The sequence below is a fragment of the Saccopteryx bilineata genome, chromosome 2, assembly GCF_036850765.1.
Source record: "Saccopteryx bilineata isolate mSacBil1 chromosome 2, mSacBil1_pri_phased_curated, whole genome shotgun sequence".
Classification (NCBI taxonomy): domain Eukaryota; kingdom Metazoa; phylum Chordata; class Mammalia; order Chiroptera; family Emballonuridae; genus Saccopteryx; species Saccopteryx bilineata.
In genome coordinates this window covers 361,067,829-361,086,980 of record NC_089491.1, presented here as the reverse complement: position 1 = coordinate 361,086,980, position 19,152 = coordinate 361,067,829, and the positions used below count along the sequence as shown (strand labels likewise).

The following is a 19,152-nucleotide window of genomic DNA, read 5'->3' as shown; positions in this document are numbered from 1 at the left end:
TCAGGCAAGAAAAAGAAATGGGTGGCGAAAAGATTGGGAAAGAACAGCTGAAACTGCCATTACCATGAGCAGCATGACTATGAACTAGAAAATCTGCATGCAAATGGCTAGCAGGAGTAGGTGACTTGAGCAAGGTTGTTGTATCCAAAGCTCAATATACCGGAAAATTGGTAGGTATATACACCTGAGACAAAAATGAGAGAAAATTAAAAAGTTCAATTTATGACCAAGGCCACACTGGTTTGCAGTGGGTAAAGGATAGTCTTTTGGATAAATTATGCGAGGTCCTGTGATAATGATATGGAAAAAAATGCACCTTGACCTTTACCTCACACCGGGCACAAAAGTCAGTTCCAGATTGATTTCAGATTTAAATGTGAAAAGTCCACTTGTAAATACTTTGGAGGAGAAAGAGATAGAAAAACAAACTTAGGAGAAGTCACTTCAAGGCGAAGGAGTGGGTGCCTGTATCAGCATGGGTGGTGCCCTTGGGGACCCAGGAGTGCCCAGAAGGCCCTGCTGAAGGCTGTCCTTCCCCATGCTCTGTCCAGTGCTGGCCGTGGCCGGCGGCTGCCCTCCCCACCACTGGGGGGGAAAGCTTTTCCAACTACTTTCCCCAAACCTTCCGAAGCAGCCTGCATTTCTCAAGATGTTCCCACTCCAAAAGCTGAACACTGGGGGTGGACTGAGCCCTCCTCGAGGGTCCAGGGACTGCGCAGTGGGAGAACGGGCGGCCCTCCTGGGAGTCTTTATATCCCTGGAGCCAGCTCAGCTCCCTAGGCTCGTCTTTGCAGATGAAATTGAATTTCATCAAGGGCTTATCTGTGCTGAATTCTTTAATTCATGCTACAGTGTTTTATCGGCTACTGACTATATGCCAGGCCCTGGAGGTACTGTGATGGACAAGGTAGGAGGTGGCCTTGCCCTCCTAACCACTACTCGGTAATCATAAGAGCCAGTACTTCTCTTACTTACTGCACCAGACACTGTCCTTAGGGCCCATCCATGTTAACTCACTCATTCCTTCTAACAACCCTAGGGGTTGGCTCTACTGTCATTGCCTTTTTATAGATGGATAAACTGAGGCATGGAGTGGTTAAGAATCTTGCCCAAGGTCACTCAGCTAGTTAGTTTTGGCGCCAGTGCTTGAACCCAAGCTGTCTGGTTCTGAGCATCCTTGCCATTAACTGCTATGCGACATCAACCCTATAATTTATGACCTAAGAAAAACAACATGGACAAGAACAAACAAATACAGTAATTCCAGAAAGTGGCAAAAACACAAAACACAGGAAAGTGGAGAGGGCACTGTACGAGCCATGGGGAGGGAGTGGGAAGGCAGCTCTTTATTCTGGATATACAGCATGGGCCTTTGTCAGGAGGGGGCATTTGAGCTGAGACCACGACGAGAAAATGTCGGATCTGGTGGAGTGTCCTGAGCAGAGGAGCAGTGTGGACGAGGTGTGGGGTTGGGAAGAAGGCGGTGTAAGTGAAAACAGGAGGAGGGCCAGGGAGGCCTGGGAGGGAGAGGGCCCCCTACACAGCCCTGCAGAGCTCTGCGGCCTGGCCTTTGCTGGCTCTGTGGAATGGGGGCTGCCCCACCTGCTCCTTGGATTAACTTGGATCCCTGAAAATAGGGGAAAGCAATTTTCAAATTTTTTTTTATTAGTGAGAGAGAGAGAAAGAGAGAGAGAAAGAAGGAGGGAGAGAGAGAGGGACAGAGAGAAAGAGAGAGAGACAGGAATGGAGAGAGAGACGCATCAACTTGTAGTTGCTTAATTGCTCATTGATTGCTTCTCACACATGCCTTGACCGGAGAGCTCCAGCCGAGCCAGTGACCCCTTGCTCAAGCCAGTGACCTTGGGCTCAAGCCAGTGATGTTGGGCTTCAAGCCAGAGACCTGTGGGCTCGAGACAGCAACCACGAGATCATATTGATGAGCCCACGCTCAAGCTGGCAACCCCGCGCTCAAGCTGGTGACCTTGAGGTCTCAGACCTGGGATCTCAGCGTCTAAGGCTGATGCTCTGTCCACTGTGCCACCACTGGTCAGGCTCAAAATTATTTTTTAATTTGTGATAAAATATACATAACATAAAATTTGCCATTTTAGCCATTTCTTTTAAAGATTTTATTTATTCATTTTAGAGAGAGTAGAGAAAGAAAGAAGGGGGAGGAACAGGAAGCATCAACTCCCATATGTGCCTTGACCAGGCAAGCCCAGGGTTTCAAACCGGTGACCTCAGCGTTCCAGGTCGACACTTTATCCGCTGTGCCACCACAGGTCAGGCTTAGCCATTTTTAAATATATAGTTCAGGGGCATTAAGTACATTCACATTGCGCAACCATCACCACCATCATATCCAGAAGTTGCACCTCTTACAAAACTGCAATTCTGTCCCCATTCCCACCCCCCTAGCCCCTGGCATCCACCATTTTACTTTCTGTTTCTGTAAATTTGCCTAGTTTAAGGACCTCTCATATACAGTGGAATCATAATATTTATCACCTAACCTGCGGTGGCGCAGTGGATAAAGTGTTGACCTGGAAATGCTGAGATCACCCATTCAAAACCCAGAGCTTGCCTGGTCAAGGCACACATGGGAGTTGATGCTTCTTGCTCCTCCCCCCCTTCTCCCTCTCTCTCTCTCTACTCACTAAAAAAAAAAAAAAAAAAAAGAAGCAGCAGCAGCAGCATATAGTATTTGTCTTCTGTGACTGGCTTATTTCAGAATCTCCTTACTTTTTAAGGCTTCTTAGCCCATTGTATGTAGGTATTACTTTTTGTTGATCATCCGTCAGCGGACACTTGGGCTGCTTCTGCATTTTAGCTGTTGTGAATAGTATTCCTAGGAATATAGGTCAGCACATAGCTCTCCAAATTCTTGCTTTTGGTTCTTTCGGGCATATCTCCCCAGAGTGGGGTTGCTGGATCAGGTGGTCATTCTGTTTAGTCTTTGGAGGCATGGTCATCCTGCTCTCCCTGGCGGCTCACACCAACAGTGAACCAGGGTTAGGAGGGCGCAGCTTTTTTCAGGGACTTCCTCTAGAATGGGGGTGCAGTGAAACTCATCCATGTCCTTGACTCCCTTTCCAAACCTAGCTCAGCACCTCTGTCCCTTAGGTGCAGCCGCCAAAGCAGCAGCTTCCTTGAGCAATAGCCATTTTATCTGAGCCGCCTCCAAACTGGCCTCGCAGTCTCCCTTCTCCTCCCCAGCCTAATTCAGACGTAGAAGCTGTGTGTTTGTGCCTCATTACAAAGATGGATTTTTTCATTCAGCTGCCGATGTTTCCTAGATTCCCGGAAACAGTCACTTAATTCGCCTGCCCTGAGGGCCTGCTCTGGATGCTGCGTTGCCCGGGCTGCTTGGCAGTTGACTTGGCTGCTGTTGTGCACTCGGAGGGTTGGCCCAGACACCACACAGCATCTTGGGAACATCTGCCTGCTCGGGAGTCTGACGATTACAATGTCTCCATTAAGGCACACTTCTTGCGTGCTGCTCTGGTGCCTGTGCGGTGACTTTTCTTCCCCCAAAAGCTACTTTCTTGCCACTTTGTGTAGTCCAGAGACCATTCTGTTCACCCTGTCCTGCCACTGACCTTCAGCTTACGGTCAAAGGCAGCTGAAGAGCTGCCAAGAGCCAGGGTAGGCTTGGGGAGCCTTGAGGCCCCCTGGTGGCAAGACTCAGCTTGCAGTCATTCTGTTAGTTCCTGCAGCCCTCTAGAGAGAGACCCTGTCCACCTAGCTCACCTGCATGCCCCCCCCCCCCTCCAGGAGCTCACCGCTAGGGACAGGTAATGCAGCACGGTGGCGTGAGAAGAGCTGTAGGAGAAGGCATGGAGCGATCCCGGAGCACAGGGCAGCAGGGCTGGCACCTGGCGAGCTGAGTGAGCTTGGCCTGGAAGGCTGGAGACTGAGGTGCCTGGGGAGGGCGTTTCAGGAGGAGGCACCGCTTGTAGAGGCAGGGTGACAAGGAAGTGCAGGGACTGGTGGGCATTTGGCATAGCTCGTGGTTTGGGGGCATGGGAGAGTGAGTAGGGAGAAGGAAGCAGGCCGCCGAGGAAGGTGCAGAGGATGAAGTGAAGGCTGGGAAGGGCTCTGGGTGCCAGGTTGAGTGTCCCATATACAGCAGAGCCATCAAAGAAAAGGGCTCTATTCAGGAATCAAGTGGTTTTGTTGGGGGGATGTCAAGTCCCGAGGCAGATTTGGAGGGGGGAATATGTAAGGGGCTTGAGAGAGCCTATTGGATGCTTTAAAACTTTAAATCAGGGTGGGTGCCAGAGGCAGCTCACAGCTGTGGCGGCTGCTGCTCCCTGACCTGCAGGGACCAGTGCAGCCCGGAGGAGCGTGTTCTGGGCAGTGACCCTCCAAGTGCTAGACTGAGCTTGGTTTTTGTTGTTTTAAAGCCATGGTAGGTGGCCCTGGCCAGTTATCTCAATGGATAGAGCATCGTCCCGATGTGTGGGTGTCCCAGGTTTGATACAAGACAAACGACCATCTGCTTCTCTTTCCCTCCGCTCCCCCTTCTCTCCCTTTTCCCGTCCTGCAGTCAGTGGCTCCAGCGGTTCTAGCATCGGCCCCAGGAGCTGCTGAGGATAGCTTGGCTGGTCTGAGCATTGGCCTCAGGCACTGAGGATAGCTCAGTTGATTTGAACATCAGCCCAGATGGGGGTTGCCGGTGGGTCCTGGTCGGAGCGCATGTGGGAGTCTGTCTCACTATCTCCTCTCACTAAAAAAAAAAAAAAAAAAAAAGCCATGGTAGGTTTACTTTTCAAATCTCTTTGTCTCAGGCCATGATTGAGTTCATGTCCTCTAATGGGGAAGCCCTTGTTGGGGGGGTTGGCATGTGCTCTGAGACCCCCACATCTCTGGTGTTTCTGTGATGCCATATATCCTTCCTAGCCCCTTAGAGGTAGGTAGGCAAAAGACAGTGATTATACCCATTTTCCAGGTGGAGAAACGGAGGCTCTGAGAGAAACTTGCTCCTGGTGGCATAGCCAGGGCTTATGCATCAGTTCAGAACTTTGCTCCTGTACTAAGAGTTGAAGACTTTAGGAGACATGCCCTCCCAAACGAAGGTGATATTCAGTGCCAGCTTATCAATTGAGTTCCAAGTCCCCAGTGCCAACCAGCCACAGGAGAGTGTGGCACCCTGCCCCCACCCAAAGCCATCTGCCAGAGAGTGGGCCTGGGGCTTTGCTCTAGTTTGTCACATCTCAGGAGATGGTTGGGCAGAGCCTGGACACATGTGGAGGTCTTCAAGGGGTTTGTGGTTGTTGAGTCATGAATAAGTCACTGAGGTCAGCCCCTCATTGAATGGGAAAAACTCTCTGTAGGCTTGGGTGCAGGTTGGGGTTGGAGCTGGGCTTCTTTCCTGCGACCGCTGTCTGGCACTTTCTCGGGCCCCTTGCCACCAGAGCTTAGTGGCTCTTTTCCCTGGGTCTGGTCATTGTAGAATCAAGAAAATGCGGGCAGCAGGAAGCAGTGTTGGCAAATCTGTTTAGCAGCTGTTACCAGGAACGGTAATTTTGTGCAGACTCTTGTCCTCTGTTGTGGTAAATAACAGATAATGACATTTCCAGTCCGTGGTGTGCCCGGGCGCTGCGTGCGCGGGCCTCGCTCACCGGCTGTGTCCGTCCTGCAAGCTGCCACACTTCGGAAGGCCTGCGATTCTTCACTGCCCTCAAATTGCCTGTTTTCCTGCCACAGCCTTTCCCGCATGGCTCTTTGCTGTTGGCTGACCTTAACTTGAGGTGGATTTAGCCTGTCCTCTGTTCCCTGAAAGGAGGCCATCAGGGTGCCCCTCCCACTGATGGGGGCAGCTGGGAAGGGGGCAGGGGAGGGGGAAGCCGGCCTCTCTTCAGAGGCTTCTTTTAGCCCAGATCTCTAACCCAGGAAAGAATCAGGCATTTTTCAGAGGCAGCTTGGAGGGTCTTTACTGTCTCCTTCATAAACTCTTTTCTCACCCTTGTCATCCCGCCTTCCGTAGGAGGGGTGACTCTCCCAGTTTACAGATGGAGAAACTGAGGCTGGGAGGGATTATGATCTGCTAGACCTTTCAGAGACCCCTGTGTCCAGGAACCATATCTGCCACACTGAGTTTCCAGGCACAGACACTATACGTCGGGCCTGGCAGGGAGGGGGGCCCAAGCACATGGGTCCCACTGCAGGGCCTCCCACTAGGCTCTGCTGCTTTGGGGGAGTCTCATTAGCCTTCCAGCTCATTCTTTGCTCTTCTGCTTGTTCATCTTGCTCCAGTGCAGCTCTGATCAGTGTGCTCAGCCCCCAGAGTCTTCGGTGGCTCCCTACTGCCTGCACAATGAAGTCTAACCATCTCCACAGGGTGTCCAGGGCCCACATCCATTCCCTGGGCACAAGCTGCTGACTAGCAGCATGAATGAAACACCCAGGCTGGAGGAGCTGAGGCCTGAGGGTCTGCCCGACTGCACCTGGCCCAGACCTGTCGCTGTTCTCCTTGGAGTTCTGTTTCTGCATATCACCAGGTCCCTAATTAGTCATTAGTGCTGCTGGAATTTTCAGAAGCCTGAGGGTGTTTGTCTAATCTGCTGTATTTTTGAAATGATTAAACAAATAAGTTCCAATCACAAGTATTTACCATCTTTGAGGATGACACTGGAGTGGCCGTGGAGAAGGCAAAGGGTGTTTTTACATAAACTAACCTTTTTGTGTGTGTGTGTGACAGAGAGAGAGAGACAGAGAGGGATAGGAATAGACAGGCAGGAACGGAGAGAGATGAGAAGCATCAATTCTTTTTTGCGGCACCTTAGTTGTTCATTGATTGTTTTCTCATATGTACCTTGACTGGGGGGCTACAGCAGAGTGAGTGACCCCTTACTCAAGTCAGTGACCCCATGCTCAAGCTGGTGAGGCCACACTTAAGCCAGTGACCTCAGGATTTTGAACCTGGGTCCTCTGCATTCCAGTCCAACACTTTATCCATTGTGCCACCGCCTGGTCAGGTTAAACTAACCTTTTGACAGTCATGATGATCCTGGAAAGTCAGAGAAGACAGTGCTGACCTCTGGAACCAGCTGGGCTGGGGGGGGGCGAGAAGGGGGGCTGAAATGTCCCATGCTGAGTTGTTAGGGGCAGAGCTGGGGGGTGGGAGGGTCTCCTGACTTTGGCCAGTGGAGTGCACAGTCACTGGAGGGACAGTTTTTTTTGTTTTTGTTTTTGTTTTTTTTTTTTTAAAGGTTGTTTTTTTTTTTTTTTTTTTTAATTTTTTATTTATTCATTTTAGAGAGGAGAGGGAAAGACAGAGAGAGAGAGAGGAGAGAGACAGAGAGAGAGAGAAGGGGGGAGGAGCTGGAAGCATCAACTCCCATATGTGCCTTGACCAGGCAAGCCCAGGGTTTCGAACCGGCAACCTCAGCATTTCCAGGTCGACGCTTTATCCACTGCACCACCACAGGTCAGGCGAGGGACAGTTTTTTGTGTTATTTTTGTTTTGTTTTTTCAGAGACAGAGAGTCAGAGAGAGGGATAGATAGGGACAGACAGACAGGAACAGAGAGAGATGAGAAACATCAATCATCAGTTTTTTGTTGCGACACCTTAGTTGTTCATTGATTGCTTTCTCATATGTGCCTTGACCGCGGGGCCTTCAGCAGATCGAGTAACCCCTTGCTTGAGCCAGCGACCTTGGGTCCAAGCTGGAGAGCTTTGCTCAAGCCAGATGAGCCTGCGCTCAAGCTGGCGACCTCAGGGTCTTGAGCCTGGGTCTTCCACATCCCAGTCCAACACTATTTACTGTGCCACCACCTGGTCAGGCTGGAGAGACAGTTTTAATATGATGGAATCAGCACTTCTCTCTAGATGTCTCACTGTGGGAGCACACAGGAGGGAGTAGCTAGTGCTGGGCGAGGGGAGGTAGTCAAGGAAGAAGGCATCAAGGAGAAGACATTTGAATTCTACCCGAAGGATACATGGAAGTTCACAGCTTGGGCAAAAGCACGGAGGTATGGAAACACCTATAGTGTTGGGTTGGCAGTCCTATGGGCTTGGCGAGACTGCAGGGTTAGGTGGAGGCCAAGGAGGAAGGTTCTCACATATGTGCATTCCTCTTCTTGCCTTTTGGCCCTCGACCTGTGAGCCCTGCTGTGCTCTCTGCCAATCCAGGGCCTGGGAGCAGCAGGGCCTTAGAAAGTGTTGCTGAATGCTTTTGGCATTGTTGGTCCCAACCTGCAGCTAATGTTGCTGTTCCCTAAATCCTAGGGGCAGGGATGGTGGAAGGTTAACCAGAGGCTCCTGCCTCACCCTCCGGAAGGCAGGGCTGTGGTTTCAGAGCCTTTGAGGTCAGGCGGAGAGACTAGTCACATGCCTTGGAGCCGTAGAATTTCAGAGCCATAGAATTTCAGAGCCATAGAATTTCAGAGCTAGGATTTTCTCGGCAGATCTGGCCAGGGGCTCCTTGCAGCCAATGTCCTTTCCCCACCATGGGGCTTTGTGGCAGTCCCCGAGGAGCCAGGCTCACTTGCAGCCATTCAGGGGGTGCTTAGTGGGCCAGGGCATTTCAGGACACCGGACGTGAGGATTTAAAAAAAGAAAAAAAAAAAAAGATTCAACCTCTTCCTTGGATGTTACTCTGCAAAGCAGGCTTCTTTAACAGAGGCTGGACCAGGTGACTGCCAGGTGGCAGATGTGCCTCTGGGTGAAAAACTCTTTGTAGGAGGCCCTGCCGGCACTTCTGGAGAACAGAGGCTGGTTATACAACAAGGGCAGGGCTGGGGAGACTGACGCTGGCTTTGCCTGGCTGTCAGTTCTCTGTGTTCATGCTCCTGACGTGGCCAACGTCTGTCTCAGAAAGTGGGCTGCCGCCTGACCAGGCGGAAGCACAGTGCATAGAGCGTTGGACTGGGACGCAGAGGACCCAGGTTCAAAACCTTAAGGCCACCGGTTTGAGTGCGGACTCATCGGCTTGAGAGTGGGTCCACCAGCTTGAGTGTGGGGTCACTGGCTTGAGCCCAAAGGTCACTGGTTTGAGCCCAAGGTCACTGGCTTGAGCAACAGGTCACTTGCTCTACTGGACAAGAGAAAGCAATCAGTGAGCAACTAAGGTGCCAGAATGAAGAACTGATGCTTCTCATCTCTCTCCCTTCCTGTCTGTCTGTCCCTATCTGTTCCTCTCTCTATCTCGCTAAAAAAAAAAAGAAAGAAAGTGGGCTGCCATTTATTTCCAGATCGCCACTGTCCACGGGATAATTTGCTCCCAGTTACATCTGTTTCCTGGACCCCCTAAGCATCCTCCTCGGGAAGTGTGGGGCCATAGAGAGCGTGGGAGAGGTAAGACCAGGATTTGGACCCCAGTCTGCTCTCTACTGACTACCCTGTATGAACCTGGACAAATTACCTAAGCTGTCTGCCTCAGAACCATCATTGTCTTTCTGTTTTAGTGTTTTTGTTGATTGATTTTTAAAGAGAGAAAAAAGGAGACAGAGAAACATCAATTTGTTGGTTCACTTATTTATGCATTTATTGATTGTTTCTTGTATGTGTCCTGCCCGGGGATCGAACTCACAACCTTGGCATATTGGAACAACACTATAACCAACTGAGCTACCCATCCAGGGCCCAGTCCTGTCATTGCTAAGTGAATGATCTGTGTAAAGTACTCATGCTATACTTGAGCACACAGTACGTGTTAATAAGCTCTTGCTTTTATTATTCTGGAGCTGGGTTTGTTTTGTTTATTTATTTATTTTACAGAGAGAGAGTCAGAGAGAGGGATAGATAGGGACAGACAGACAGGAACGGAGAGATGAGAAGCATCAATCATTAGTTTTTCGTTGTGACACCTTAGTTGTTCATTGATTGCTCTCTCATATGTGCCTTGACCGTGGGCCTTCAGCAGACCGAGCAACCCATTGCTTGAGCCATCGACCTTGGGTCCAAGCTGGTGAGCCCCGCTCAAACCAGATGAGCCCGCGCTCAAGCTGGAGACCTCAGAGTCTCGAACCTGGGTCCTTCCGCATCCCAGTCTGACGCTCTACCCACTGCGCCACCGTCTGGTCAGGCTGGAGCTGGGTTTGTATCCTGGCTCTGCCACCTCTTTGTCACATTAACTCAGCCAAGCCACCCAACATGCCTGGGCCTCCAATATCCTCATCTACAACATTCAGATCATAAAACCTTCCTCAAGGGGCCATTGTGAATGTAAATGAGATTAAATGTGACAATGATAATGTGTGTTGAGTGCTGAGCTTGGTGCTAGGCAAGGAATAAGTGCTCAATAAATGGTAGCTAGTATCATTATTGTGAGTTGTAATTCTAAGTAACCATGCAGAAAGAGCAAGATGGATGTAAGCTGCTTCCTTCACCCCCTGGGCCTTCCCCTGCCCTGACTCCCTTGCAGCCAGAGCAAAGGTGAAGGGCTGCTGACCGCTGTGTGACATGGCTGTCCTGGGAGACTGCTGGTCTGAGTAGCATCTCTCAGTGGTTCTGATGGAGCCACGTGGACCTGCGGCTAGACATCGGGAGAAGCTGACAAGCTCAGGCTCCATCACTTCCAGGAGCCCAGGCTGGTGATCAGGCGCAGAAGCAAGGGGTTTCTTCCTTTCGGGCTGGCAGGGTGGAGAGGCTGTGTCTAGAGCTTATGGAAAGCTTGACGGGGGTGGCGCAACTCCATCTACCATATATGCTTCCTCCCTTGGCAGGCTGGCTCGGGGACGGGGGTGGGGCGCAGGTGCACACCACGCTGGGAGATTTAGGAAGGTTGTGTTCCAGAACCCCTGATAGCACAGTTCTCAGAGGAGTGGCTCGTTTCTTTCTTTTGTTGATTTTTAGAGAGAGAGGAAGAGGAAGAGAGAGAGAAACATTGATTTTTTTGTTCTACTTATTTGTGGCATTTCTTGCATGTATACTGACTGGTATAGAACTTGCAACCTTGGCATATCAGGATGATGCTCCAATCAACTGAACTACCCAGCCAGGGCAAGGGTGGAAAGTTCTTATTGCACATTGATTTCTAGTCCTCAGACAAACCTGGGGAGAGTCGCTCCCTCCACAAAGGCCGCATGAGACCCTAAAGGTCTCCTTAGGTGTTTGAGTGGACAACTGTGGAGTCCTCATGTGGCTTCCTTATCAGGGGCTGGTGGGGCTCCTCTCTGTCAAGACTTCAGCCTTTCAAAATCCAGCCTCCCTTTGATACATAAGGAAACTTTCCACATTCATTCATGACGCTATTTGAAATTTCAACATAACATTCTACATTTGAAAAAAGAAACTATACTGCTCACAGAAATTAGGGGATATTTCAAAATGAAAATGAAGCGTTTAAAAAAAGAAACATTTGATTTTTTTTTATTAAATAAGTATATCAGAAAAGCAAACAAGTCAAAGAAAGTTGTTTAATTATGCAAATGAGATGCAAAGACAACTTCTTTTTTTTTTTACAGAGACACACACAGAGAGAGAGGGATAGATAGGAACACACAGACAGGAACAGAGAGAGATGAGAAGATCAATCATCAGTTTTTCATTGCGACACCTTAGTTGTTCATTGATTGCTTTCTCATATGTGCCTTGACTATGGGGCTACAGCAGACCCAGTAACCCCTTGCTCGAGCCAGCGACCTTGGGTCCAAGCTGGTGAGCTTTTTGCTCAAACCAGATGAGCCCGCACTCAAGCTGGCGACCTCGGGGTCTCGAACCTGGGTCCTCTGCATACTAGTTCCATGCTCTATCCACTGTGCCACTACCTAGTCAGGCAAAGACAACTTTTATTTCATTGGTGAAAATGCACTATACAAAAGGCGGAAAGTACTGGAGTGTCTGCGCATTCCCTGATCCCCTAACTTCTGTGGGCAGTGGAGGACACAACACATGTCCTGTCCTCAGGCTCCAGAGGTTCTGTCACCCCCTCAGAGGACATAGACCCCCGATGATATCACAGATTGCTGGCCGTATGTTGACATTCACAGAAACACACATGTGGCTCTGGCTGGTTGGCTCAGGGGTAGTGTCTGCCCGGCATATGGAAGTCTGTCCTGGGTTTGATTCTCAGTCAGGGCACACAGGAGAAGCGACCATCTGCTCCCCCATCCCTCCTCCTCCCCCTCCTCTTCCCCCTTCTCTCTCTCTCTCTCTCTCTTTCCCCTCCCTTGCCCTCCCCTCTCCTCCCTCCTTCTCCCCTCCCTTGCCCTCCCCTCTCCTCCCTCCTTCTCCCCTCCCCTCTCCTCCTGCAGCCATGGTTCTAATGGTTTGAGCAATTTGGCCCTGGGCCACTGAGGATGGCTCCATGGCCTTGCCTCAGGCACTGAAATAGCTCGGTTGCTGAGCAATGGAACAGTGGCCCCAGATGGGCAGAGCATTTCCTTGTAGGGGGCTTGCCAGATGGATCTAGTCTGGGCGCATGCAGGAGTCTATCTCTGCCTCCCTGCCTTCTTGCCTCCCACCTCTCACTTAATAAAAAAAAAGAGGCCCTGGCTGGTTGGCTCAGCGGTAGAGCGTCGGCCTGGCGTGCGGGGGACCCGGGTTCGATTTCCGGCCAGGGCACATAGGAGAAGCGCCCATTTGCTTCACAACCCCCCCCTCCTTCCTCTCTGTCTCTCTCTTCCCCTCCCGCAGCCAAGGCTCCATTGGAGCAAAGATGGCCCAGGCGCTGGGGATGGCTCCTTGGCCTCTGCCCCAGGCGCTAGAGTGGCTCTGATCACGGCAGAGCGACGCCCCGGAGGGGCAGAGCATCGCCCCCTGGTGGGCAGAGCTTCGCCCCTGGTGGGCGTGCCGGGTGGATCCCGGTCGGGCACATGCGGGAGTCTGTCTGACTGTCTCTCCCCATTTCCAGCTTCAGAAAAATACAAAAAAAAAAAAAAAAAGAAAGAAAGAAACACACACATGAGGGTTCACTCCAGCCTCTAGAGTGGACATCTGGCCCTCGCCTGAGACAGGCTGGTTCCAGGAACTGTCCCTGGCTGTTTCCTCCAGCCCTTTGTCCCTTCTGTGTTTATATGCATAGTTCCCTGTACACACACGGTCCTTTGTCAGTGCTTTGCAGTCACGGTCACACTTAATGCTCAGTGCACGCAGGCCAGCGTTGGTGTGCCTCCTCCCCGCTTCTTGACACCTCATGCTGAGCATATACTTGGCGCCCAGCGTGTCCTCCACAGATGCTTGCTGATTGAATGAACTCCTCGAGACCAAGTGCCATGTGGCTCATGCGGTCCCCTTTTGATCATACATTGTTATGTTGGCTGGGTTGTTGTGTTTTTTTTTTGAAACCCTCTTCTCAGCTTCAGATTGAATAACCCTTCTCCACTCCTTTACCCAGCTCTTGTTTGAAACCCTGGCTGCTTCCAACTGTGCCCTGTCACCCATGCTGCATGCCCCTTGGGCCCCATCGAGACAGCTCAAACCTCCTTTATTTCCCGTGTTCTCTGGAAAAGTCAAAAACCCGGCACACAATCTCTGGTCCCTAAAGTGATGCTGAGGATAACCAGGACCAGGAAGATTGAACAGGGGCTGGTGGGCGGGCCCAGTGGAGGGGCAGGTGGGCAGCCTTTGTCCAACCCCAGCCAGCCTGGCAGTTCCATCCTGCCTGAAGTCCCCATCCCCCATCAAACACTCACAGTGGGGTGGGGCTCAGGCACGGAGATGATCCGAAGCCCATGCAAGGCGTGATTTCTTATTCTGTGCTCGTGAATGGTCATAATCAAGAGCTGCTTCTGTTGCCTTTTTAACCCTCCTCTCCATCCAGGATGTGCTGCTGACTGCCTGGTGAGTGGCAGACGGAGGGAGGACGTGTTTCGGAAGCCAGTCCTGAAATCTGCAATGCTTCCTTTCCTCTGGTAGAGGTGGCTAGGGGCTGGGGTCTTCCCTGGGCTGGGGCTTGCTGGTAATCCTGGAGCAGCGTCACTGGAGGGAGAGGCCGGGCCTGCAAGAAGGTGGCGGTGCAGCCTTCAGGAAGCCTGGGTGAATGACACAGGCCTGGCCCTAACTGGGTGATACACCTGCCCCCACAGCCGGGGTGGAGGAAGGCTGGTGTTTCCCTGGCGGGGCATTAGAGTAGGAAGCACAGAGAGGCTTGTCTTCCTTCTGAAATTCTCTGGTAACCTCCTGGCTCCTTTCTCAGACCAAGCAGCAGGTGACTGCATTAAGGCTGTGTGTCTTTGGGTCCTGGTGACTCTGTATTCAAGCAGCAGGTGACTGCATTAAGGCTGTGTGTCTTTGGGTCCTGGTGACTCCATATTCGTATTCGCAGTGGTCAAGGCTAAGGTCAGTGTGCCCTCAGCCCCACAGGCCCCCAGGCTGTGTGGAATGAATGGAAGGAGGGGCTTGGCTGTGCCCTTCCGGTTGAGGCTTTCCTGGTCTGTAGTTCTGGAGGAGGGGCCGAAGCCCAGGGAGCCAGTTCTGTCTTCCTTTGGAGTGCGGGGGAGAGTGTCCAGTTAGAAAAGTCTCTTGTCTGGACAGTGACCTGGGTTCGAATGGGGTTCACATCCCACCTCCCTGTGTCGAGTGATTCAACATTAAACCTCAGATTCCCTTTTTTATAAAACAGGATTATGAATATTAAATGAGATTCTACATTTAAATACCTAGCTTGGTGCCTGTTGTAGCACAGTGCTCAATAAAGTATATAACTGTAATATACCATACTTCCCCATGTATAAGACGCACCTTAATTTTGGGGCCCAAAATTTGAAGGAAAAAAAAAAAGCATTACATAAAGTTATTGAACTCAAGTTTCATTCATTATAAAATTCATACAACTCTTCATCACTGTCAAAACTCCCATCCATTAGCTTGTCCTCGTCTGTGTCTGATGACAAATCACTGTCTTCAACAATGAGCGCAAGAACAAGTGCAAAAAAGCAGGAAATGCAAGTAAAAAATATCTACAACCACTGTATAAGATGCACCCAGTTTTTAGACCTCAAATTTTTCAGGAAAAAAAAAGTGTATATTATACATGGGGAAATACGGTAATATGTACATCAATATCTAAACTGGTTTTTTTATTTTATTTATTCATTTTTATTAGAGAGAGAGAGGGAGAGATAGAGAGAGAACAGGGGGAGGAGCAGGAAGCATCAACTCCCATATGTTCCTTGACCAGGCAAGCCAGGGTTTTGAACTGGTGACCTCAGCATTTCCAGGTCGACGCTTTATCCACTGTGCCACCACAGGTCAGGCAATATCTAAACTGTTTGAAGTAATTTGGCCACAGAACTTGGGTTCCAGATTCTGATCTATGGCCTCAAGGCTGTTTCTAGGCTGACCCCCAGGGCTGGCAAGGCACCTCCAAGCCTGGATGCTGAGCCGGGCTGAGTGTCTGATCAGAGGGTCGGTGACCCAGTGAAACCACGGAGGGGGCAGGTCTGTCTACTTCTGAGCCACAGTCAACCAAGAAGTTCTGTCTCCCGCCTATCTGTGCACCTATGTCAGCTTCTTCCATCCTTCTCGGCACACAGAAATCCAAATCTGGTCAAAAAGTGAAGTTGGGGGCGAGTGATTTCCCAAAACATTTAGCATAAGCTGCCTTTAAATAGGAATTCTACTTATCCATTTAAAATAGATTTTGACTTAGCACAGTTTGATTTCCATTTTGGCCGATATCCTTCCAGCTATCTTTCTGTGCGTGTTATCGACCTCTAAATAGCTACAGGCACATATACATATTCATATGGCAGAGAATTACACTAGACATACTGTTTATACCGTGAGTTCTTTTTACTTAATTTATTGTGAATATTGCTCCATTTCAGTACCTATACCACTTTATCGTGATTGTTTTCACTTTTTCTGTTTTATATCATCATTATTTTTGTTGCTACATAACTTTCCCTAAAACACAACCGGATTTTTTTTCTTGTGGAAGATTTGATTTCTAGCAACAGGAACACATTATGTGATATGAAATGCATGTTTGTAGGGTCATGTCTTCACGCTGCTTCATGCATGTGCTGCCATCATTTGTATGTAGCCATTTCTTCCCTACTTTGGGGGGTCGGGGATGACTGCGCTGTGAGCATCATTCACAGCATAGTTCGCGGGAGAGACCATTCCACTATAAATGTCAGTTGGTTGGAACTCTTGGGAAAGTCTCTTTCCAAATGAGTCTTGCTAGTTCATAAACTCCTCTGTTCAATGTGACACTTGTGGAGGACAAAGAGTTGTGCCTTGTTCATCTTTGTCACTCCTACAACTGTGCCTTGCCTCCAGTATCGACTAAATGTTCGCTGAAGCACCAAGTATTTGCAAATGAACCATCGTCAATATTCATTTCTGCAGCACAGAGAACATTTTCCTGGCTTGTATGTACGGAACATTTGAGCACAATTTCATCTTTTTTTGGTTGACTGAGCGTCATGAACATTGCTGTCTGTGTGATAGATGATAATACCGCGAAGCCCTCGGGGCGCAAGGCTGTTTCCCAGTTACCGAATGTTCTCAGACTGCTGTTCCTGAAGGTGCTGGTGTCTGTGTGCTGAGCAGTTTCGTTCCCAGCCCTGCGCTGCACTTACTCCCTTCTCCTGGCCAGAGTCAGTTTGGGAACACCCCTGTAGAGCTGGGGGTTCTGTGTGAGATGGGTGGGGGACTCACAGTGGGGATGTGAAGGCCCAGCCTGGGAGCAAGGGGCCTGAGCTCTGGCACACCTTGCAGAGAAAGTACAGTTGTCGTTTCCGCCTCCTAGCGGTGGTGTGGGAAGGTGCAGGAGGTAGATTGCTGTGGAGACGCTCCAGGCAGTCCAGGGGCAACCAACCCAAAGTGGCCAGGATTATGAGGATGTCTAGGAGGGTTCCAAATCAGACCTTCTAATGAGTCTGCACACACAGGCAGCCTGCAGGGTGTACCCCAGGATGGGGGGAGAAGGGGACGTGTGGAGTGCGACCCTTAACAAAGGTCGTTCAGTGTCATTTCCCTTACGGTTGAGCCGGCCTGGGTTCACACAGCGTCCCCTGAGAGTGAGGCCGGCCGACCAGCAGCCCCACCACCCCGGACACTCTGCCCTCACACAGAAGAAAGAGTGTGGCCAGGTGCATCCTAGACAGAGGCAGTAGCACAGACCAAGGTCGTACAGCAGGAAAAGCATAGGAAAGACCAAGGACTGAAGGCAGGCCAACGTGGCTGGAGTTCAGAGCAGTGGGGCAGGGGGAAGGGCTGACCAGGAGGGAGAGTCCAGCCTGAGCAGGTATTAGGTTGTCTTCATCCAGAGAGCAACAGCAAGTCTTTGGAAGCTTTTAAGCTGGTAGGGATGGGAGAAATAGCATGATTAGATTTGCATCTTGAAAAGATCATTCCTGGCTGCCGTATCGGGAACCAACTGGAGACTGGCCAAAGTGGGGGTGAGGAGGCTTGCTGGGAGGCCCTGCTGCAGGCCAGGCGCGGGAGGTGGCATATGTAAGGGGCCCTCACCGAGAACCGGGCCATGCTGGCACCCTGATCTGGGACTTCCCGCCCCCAGAACTATGAGAGGAGTGTCTGTTGTTTATGCCACCCAGTCTATGGATTTTTTGTTATAACAGCCAGAGCTGACTAGGGCAGAGGCAGAGACCATACTCCCCCCAACTTTTGCTGACTGTGTGGGGCAGAGTGGCCCCAGAGTGGAAGGGAGGCTGTGGGGAAGCCTAAGGAGCGTTGCTGGGGAGGCTGCGGGTCTGGGCTCCCTGCCCGCGGCTGGAAACCTGTCTCCTGTGAAGAGCGGCTGCCCTCCCTCCTGAGAGGGACTGAGGAGGGAGGAGCCGGACTCCCCAGCACGAGTCTGCTCCAAGAACCACTGTCACGGAGCTGATGAGCCCATGGGGCTACACACCCATCCCCAGCAAAGCTTTGTCCCAGGTCATTCCGTGTCACTTCTCTGCCCGTTCATTTGAGAATCATCAGCCACACTCCCAGACACATGAACCAGCTCCTCAGAGAGCCGTTGCACCAGCTTGGCACCAGACAGGGAGGGCATTGTCCAGCTCTCCTAAGGTCGAGAAGAAGGGAGCCCCCCAGATCTTGATTGTCCCTAAGTAGCTGTGGGACCTTGGGCAGTCTTTAACATCGCTGAGCCTCAGTTTCCTCGTCTTTACAATGGAGATCCTGGCTCCCGCCTCCTCCACACTTGGTTGCCTGGCACACACAATTGCTCAGGACATGGTAGAACCAGTCTTCTGTTCTCTCCTTCTTCCCAACACCACTGTCTGTGTGCTTGGAGGGTGAACTGTCGTCGCACCTGTAAGCACAGAGAAAACTCAATAGGAAATGTCACCTCTTGCAGGGCCACACTTATTTTCATATACGCACCATTTATTTATACTGGAAAGTAGGAATGAATTAGCAAGGAAAACAGCCAGCTGGCTTCAGCACCTCCGTCCTCTGTCTTTGCCCCAGGAGGAGAGGCCCACCTTATGGGCTTTATGGGGAGCCCTGTCCTACAGGTAGAAGGATTGGGGGTGAGCATTGGGAGGGGCGACTTTAGTGGAGAAGAGAGAGTCTTCAGGTCAGGGATGGCGGCTCAGGGCCCAAGGGGGGCGGTGGCTGAGCTCCTGGAGAGGCTGAAGCCCAGCCTGGCACAGATCCCAAGCCCAGGTCTGGCACAGAAGTAACCGGGCATTTCCCTCTTTGAGGGACCGTGGGAGCTCCAAGGGAAGCAGCATAGCAGTGAGCACCTCAGACAGGGGACCCTCCCCAGGAGTGCTGCACCTCAAAGACCCCAAACCCAGGACCTTCATGAGAGCTGGGAAGGGGCCCCAGTCGTGACTGAGATGGACTTTCTTGCCAACCCAGAGAGCTGGGAGCATGGAGAAGATCACATTTTATTTGAAGAAACAGAACAAAAGTGATATTTCTCATACCTGAGTATTGGATGATGTAGCAAATGCATCCTCCCCCCAATATGTATCAGAGCCTCCCTTCTACTAAGAGCTGGCTCCCACCTCCTGCAGCGCTGGGCTCAGCTGCCCAATCAGGCGGTGACGACATGCTCTTGGAAGCCAAGCTGGTGACATTTTCCTCCGTGGAGAGGTGTGCTTCTTGCTCAGTGGGCAGCCTGCAGAAATGGCCAAGCAATAGATCCAGCCTGCCCTCAGTGGTGGGGGCAGGAGAGAACCCCCTTGTAGGGACCAGGCAGCTTCCTCGTGGCAGAAAGGTTGATTAGCCCCGTGCAGCAGTTCTCAGAGGAGGACCTGCTGTCACCAAGTCAGACTCTACCCGG

At 51.0% G+C, this 19,152-nt stretch overlaps 1 protein-coding gene across 7 annotated transcripts in view; it reads left to right on the top strand.

Moving 5' to 3' along the window:
- Window positions 1-19,152, top strand: part of RPH3AL (rabphilin 3A like (without C2 domains)) — a 170,722-nt gene that overhangs the window by 82,536 nt on the left and 69,034 nt on the right. The window lies entirely within an intron of this gene.